This window comes from Vulpes lagopus, chromosome 21 (genome assembly GCF_018345385.1).
Source record: "Vulpes lagopus strain Blue_001 chromosome 21, ASM1834538v1, whole genome shotgun sequence".
NCBI lineage: Eukaryota > Metazoa > Chordata > Mammalia > Carnivora > Canidae > Vulpes > Vulpes lagopus.
Window position 1 is genome coordinate 43,502,476 of NC_054844.1, and position 6,973 is coordinate 43,509,448.

A 6,973-nucleotide genomic window follows, 5' to 3' on the forward strand; every position below is an offset into this window, starting at 1 on the left:
TCCTAGGTCAGGTAAGGGTTTGGACCAGAACCTCCAGATCCTCCCCACTCTGTGAGCCCTTGATCCACTTCCCACCACCACAGAACTTCCCATATATGTTCCCACATAGGCCTCCACAATGTTCTCCGGTTTGAAACTTTGCTTTTGATAGGACGCGTGATGAGAAGTTATTCGAACAATGGGGCATCTGGGTGATTCAGTCGGTCGGCGCCGGACTCTGGATCTCAGCTCAGGTCTTGATCTCGGGGTTGTGAGCTTGAGCCCCACGCTGGGCTCTGCCCTGGGTGTGGAGTCTACTTAAGTGAGACACACAAACTTACATCTGAGTAGAAAAAATGTCCCTTTATGCCTCAAGATTCTTCTGACCGGTCTAAGAATTCAACTGACATGAGACACATTAGCAGGAGACATCAAATTTAGTTACGGACGGGGAATTCTCATAAACGTGAGAGATTCCGAAGACGGTTGGGCAAAATGAGGCGTATATGTCATCCCGAACTAAGGAGGAGGCCGTAGGGGTCTGGGGCTTCTAAGGGAAGGAAAGCAATTCACAGGAAGGTGGAAAAGAGTAAATATTTGGTAAACAAATGTTTGCTGGGCCCGTAAGGAAACAATGGGACACAGAGAAGAATTTTAACAGACTTTGCTAAACCCCTCCTGTCTACCACCCCCGGTTCATACTATACTGTAATCTGTGGCGAGGGCTTCCTTCCTGGAGCAGGTCCTCTATCTAAATTTTTTAGGTAATTAGGAGGAATGTCGAAGTTTCTTTCTGAATCTTTTGGGCCTCAACTGTTTTCAGCTCAAAATCATCCACGTGCCACAGTGGCACATCGTGGGACCATTCGGTCTGCACTCCCACATCCGAGAGTCTGGAGAGGATGAGGCCCCCGGGCCACCTTCCCAGATACTTCAAACTGGAAGAGGCCATCCATGGGATGGGCCCTCAGTGGGAGGGATCCCGTTGGACTACCTCCCCCTTAACTCAGGGTCTGTCCAGAGCATACACATCACAACTGTCCAGGCGGCAATCCACATGGGGTTTTTGAAAGGTTCCTCCACTGAGCCAAGGCTGAACACGAGACTTTCGCTCTGGTCCCACCACCAAGTCCTCCAGGAACACACTCTTCTCTCCCCAGAGAAAAGAGGCCAAAGCCCAGACTCAGACCATCGCAGGGTCCCTACTTCAATGGATAACATCCCTGTCTTCAACGGGCAACATGCCTGCTCTTCAAGGAAGAAAGCAGAGGGGCCAGGCCCCAGAGCCTGCCTTTCCACGGTGATGGCCAAGGAAACAGAGACTAGGAGGAGATCTGCAAGTGACCATGAGGACAGCAGCAGCGTGGGGGACGCAAGTGACAGCAAGCGGGAGGCAGGGAGTCACTGGAGAATGCTTCCCAGGGGAGCGGAGTCCCTGGAGGAGCCCCAAGGGAGGAGTCACACAGGCCCCCCACAGCTCCACTGTAGGAAAAAGAGCTTCCCTAAAGGGTGCGTGCAGGTGACCAGACAGGGGTGCGAGAGGGAGGAAAGAAAGCAGAGGTCCCGAGGCTCAGCTACAGCCCCCACGCCCGCCCCACCCTCCAGGCCTGAGAATTATCCCGCTTGGGCCTCCGGCCAATGGAGCTATTGTCCAGGGCCCTTGCTCTGAATTTCCTGCCGGGCAACCTGAGGACCCAGGTGGGGGGTGGGGGCAGGGACCCGAGGTCTTTATTCCCTCCTGCTTCTATTCTCCCATTCATTCATTCATCTATTCATTTGCTTATCAGGCACCAGCCTGAAAGGCCTGCGGAGATAGCTTCTTGGTGCCTTTCACACCGTGAGGTACAAGTGGGAACCTCCTTTGGCCAAGGCAAGATGTGTCCTGCCGTCTCTGTGGAAAAGGGTCAGCCCCTTAAGAGTCCTTAGTCCCAGGGCAGCCCCAGTGGCGCAGCAGTTTAGCGCCACCTGCAGCCCAGGGCGTGATCCTGGAGTCCTGGGATCGAGTCCCGCATTGGGCTCCCTGCATGGAGCCTGCTTCTCCCTCTGCCTCTCTCTCTGTGTTTCTATGAATAAATTAAAATCTTAAAAAAAAAAAAAAAAAAAAGAGTCCTTAGTCCCTAAGTCGGATCATCAGTGGCTGACTGGGCACCTGCTGGAAGGCTCGAAGAGCTGGGGGCCTAAAGGCCTTCCCGTGTATTGGGAGACACAGAACGCATAACACCACTTACCCTAATACTTGATTTATTTTTAATTCGTGAGAGACACACAGAGAGAGGCAGAGACACAGGCAGAGGGAGAAGCAGGCTCCATGCAGGGAGCCCGGTGCAGGGGCTGGATCCCAGGACCCCGGAGTCACGCCATGAGCCAAAGGCAGACGCTCAACCCCTGAGCCACCCGGGCGCCCCACTCTGATACCTTAATGGTGATACTTATACGGTACAACAAAGGCCTTACGGGGCCCCTGGGTGGCTCAGTCAGTTAAGCATCCAGCTCTTGATTTCAGCTCAGATCGTGATCTCAGTGTCCTGAGGTCAAGTCCCGCTTCAGGCTCTGTGCTCAGCAGGGAGTCTGCTTGAGATTCTCTCTCTCTCTGTCTCTCTCTGCCCCTCCCTGCCTCAAATGAACAAATAAATGGTTTTTTTTAAAAAGACTTTATGAACATTAATTCATTTAGTCTTCCAGACTCCCGGGTAGCTCAGTGTTTGAGCGTCTGCCTTGGGCTCAGGGCGTGATCCCGGGGTCCCGGGATCAAGTCCCTGCACAGGGCTCCCTGCATGGAGCCTGCTTCTCCCTCTGCCTGTGTCTCTGCCTCTCTGTGTCTCTCGTGAATAAATACAAAAAAATCTTTAAAAGAAAAAGAAATGATGGTGCGTGTACAGCAGGCCGGGGTAAACGGAAGGGTTTAACCAGATGGGGTCAGGCCAGAGGCTAGGCCGCCTGAGGCCTGACTCATTCAGAGGGCTGAGGGCCCCAGTACAATCACACAGTTGTAGCCACTCCGGCCCCGGTGGCTGGGACCCTCCGGCTTGGGGACGCCAGTCTGTTCGGGGGAGGTGAGGAGCTGCAGGAGGAAGAAGAAGAAAAGGGGTACAAACAGCTGAAGCACAGCCCTCCTTACAGAGAAGGCTCAGGGATCAAGGGCACGCATGGGGGGAAGCCATAAACTCCAGGGTATCTAGGCACGGCCTGAGGCTAATCACCTGCCATAAAAGCAACCACAGCCCATGGAGAGGTGGGACAGAGGAGGGATCTCCCCAACAGCGAGCTGCCCCCAAGCCAGCCTTGCCCGCACCACCCCCACCTGCTGGGGTGGAGGAAGTGAAAACAGGGAGTCACCGTCTGAGCCTCAATTCCCTCCTCTGATATTAGGGGCTGGCTAAACAGCCTCCGATAGTTCTGACTCTCCCAAGAACATCAAAAGCTTAAAAGATTCTAAGGAATTTGGCTTCAGTCCAAAAATAATGAGGATTTTTCTCTGACCGGGAGAGGCTAATGATGATAAACAGGGGGGCTTCTTGAGCACCTGCTGGCTTCTCCCTGGGTACACAAACACACAAAGCTGGACTCCTGCCCTCAGAGCACGTAGGAGGCAGGTGCTCTGCTAAAACGAATAACCCCTCGCAGGCCCGTCCCCCCCTGTGCACACACAACCTCAGCCCACACCACACAGCCCCCGAGCCATGCACACGCATGCCTGCACGCCTGGTCACGGTCGTCCTTGCCCTGCAGACACACACACGGCATCCTCACAGGAGTGTGTGCCCCCCGCTTGCCCACCCATCGCAGCCACGCACACGCCACTCTCCAACGCACACGACACACACCCACACCCAGGCACGAGGAGCCATGTCACCCACACCCCAACACACAGATAACACATTATTGCTCTCAAGTCTTGATTGCAGGTCACTGAGATCCAGCTCATAGGGGCTTCATGTAAGAGGTCGTTTATTTGCTCACACAACTGGGAGGACCAGGGGTGCATGTGACGTTAGCCGAGAGGAAGGGCTCGGGGATGCGGGGCTCGGCCATGGCAGCAGGACTGTCTTCCTCTACCCTTCTGGTTTTCCTCCGTGTTAGCCTCCTTCTGGGACATACCAAGTCCACGCTGCAGCAAGGATGACCACTAGACGGGACGCCAGGGGGTGTTAGCAGCTGAGTTGGGGACAGTTGTCATCTCCCACAGAACCACAGGACGAGCAGACCAGGGAGGTCCACTCATCCGTGAACGAATAAGCCGATAGACGCAGGCCTGACCCCGTTCAGCCAGAGTGGCAGGTCCTGCCAGGAAGGCACCGTGTCTTCCTCTTTGGAGACAAATGCGCAGTATTGACCCTGCTTCTCCCCAGGGCACAAGCTGCCTTGTGCAAAGATCTTTTGCTCCCCGAATGGGGGAATTCCAACGCTGCTCGTAGCTGCTTTTCACTTCACTGCCTGCAAAGTAGGATTTCTGGGCCAGAGTCGCTCCGTTGTGTTTGGATGCAGCAAGGATGACCACTAGACGGGACGCCAGGCGGGGCTCAGCCGTTGAGCATCTGCCTTCGGCCAGGGCCTGATCCTGGAGTCCCAGGATCGAGTCCCGTGTCCGGCTCCCTGCATGGAGCCTGCTTCTCCCTCTGCCTGTGTCTCTGCCTCTCTGTGTGTCTCTCATAAATAAATAAATAAAATATTTAAAAAAAAAAAAAAAAGGATGACTGCCAGAGGAGCCCCCCATCCTGCCCACCCCAGCTAAAGTCGCAAGGCTGACTCTTCCTGGGCCCGCTTAGATCACGTGCTCATCCCGGAACCAATCTCTGTGGCCAATTTACCAATTTACAGCAGACTGTAAATCTGGACCAGACCACATCTCCCGGGAGCCCCTGGAGGAGGGCGGTCAGCCCCACCCAACCTACATAATGGGTAAGGGTAGAAACAGGTGATTCACCAAAAAAAAAGGGGGGGGGACAAGATGTTGGGCAGGTAAAAACAACAGCTGTTCATTGCCTGTACTAAACCGAATGTACACAGAGGCAGGCGTGGAAATCTAGAGGGCTGCAAGGGTATAAAGATATGGGTGTGCACACTGAGCCCTTGTACAAATACAAATGCTGCCCGGCCAAAGCCTACTTTCTGCAGCTTATCAATGGAATATGGATTTCAGATAAAGAAGGGATCCAGACAAATGCCACTAGGACTTCAAAGGAAGGGAAGAGCTGTTTTAAAATAGGTTTTACTTATTAAAAAAAATAAGTAAATACATAAAATAGAATTAAATTAAAATTAAATTAAATTAAATTAAATTAATTAAATTAAATTTAAATTTAAATTAAATAGGTTTGGGCTTGACTGAGAGAAATTCACTAAAAGAATATGGATGGAAAAGTGTGGAAATGCGAGGAGTCACCGGTCAGGAGCAGGAATCCTATGGAACGGAGAGCAGAAAGCCTCGGTGGTGAGGGGGCAGGTGGGATGGAGGGCTTCAAAGGCACGTCAGAGTTTACCCTGCAGGTTGCAGAGCCCCAGGTGTGCGGCAGGAGGGTGTGGGTTAGATGGTAGAGGCGAGGCTGGAGGTGGGGGCTACACAGGGGGTTCCTGCAGCACCCCACGAGGAGGTGTGGGGTGGCAGGAGCAGTGGGGTGGGAGCAGGATGGGGTCAAGCTACGCTAAGAAGGAAGAGCCAGCAGGACAGGGCAACTGATTGCAGGGCTGGGTCCAAGTGAAGGGAAGCGAGGAGGTGACTCAGGTGCACTTCAGCAGCCCCCGCCCACCTCAGCACCTGCTGCTCGGCCTGATTGATGCAGGCATTTGCCGGAGCCGCCGGGCCTCCCCGGCCACCCAGTCCATCCCATCAGCTCCTCACACATAGGCCGGGTCCTCTAGTGTCCGTGTCTGCTTCCCATCTCTGGGCCACCCTCCGTCTGGCAGGGTCCCAGCCCAGAGTGGGTGTCGCAGAGGGTACGGCCCCTGCCTCCTCACCTCTGCTCGTCACCGTGCACACAAGCTCCCCGCTTCACTGCGACCACAGCTCGGCGAGGCCCCCACGAGACCCGCCGAGGTCCTCAGGGGAGCCCACGTCCTCCCTGCCGATGGTGATGGTGACACACCCGGAGCACAGTGTGATTCACTGGCTGGCGTCCACTGGGGGGTGCGTCCTTAGATACGTGGAAGGGGGTGCAGAGAGATGTGTGGGGCGGGGAGGAGAATGGGAAGCCCGTGCGGACACACAGCCCAGGACCCAGGAGGGCGGGTCCCGGAGGCTTGGGCTGCCCGGAGAGAAGACGGGCCATCACGCCAAGGGGGGTACAGACGGCTCGGCAGGAAGGGGGCCAGCGACAGGCTGCTCGCCCCAGCTACCACTTGACAAACGTTCGAGCTTTGTGCAAGTGGAATCCACATTGTCTTCTGCAAAGTGGTGGCTTCCTCTGTGAGAGGATGGGTTGCACCAGAAGGCCAAGGGGACTTGAGTGTCAGAGTCACAGGGGTGGCCAGGAGCTCAGAAGCATGGCCTGAGGGCCTGCTATGTGCACTGCTCACCTCATCTCCTTTAAAAACCCTCCCTATGGGGCTCCTGGGCCGCTCAGCCGTGGAGCATCTGCCTTCAGCCCAGGGTGTGACCCCAGGGTCCCGGGATCAAGTCCTGCATCGGGCTCCCTGAAGGGAGCCTGCGTCTCCCTCTGCCTGGGTCTCTGCCTCTGTGTGTGTGTGTGTGTGTGTGTGTATGTGTGTGTGTGTCTCTTATGAATACATAAAATCTTTTTTTTTAATTTTTAAAGAAAAGAACTGGAATCTGAAACCCACGGATTCCTCACGGGTGGGACCGTCCCCACACGGTTCCCCCTGCCCCACAGCCAGGTGTATGGAAGCCACAGGACAGTGAATGCAGTCAGAAGAATCTGGGAGCCACTTCCCAAGCATGTGACGTTGGGCAAGTGACTTCATCTCTCCGACCGTTCCCTTTCTTCGGCTGAAAATGCAGATAACGGTGGCCGCCCAAGAGGGCTGATGTGAACAGGAG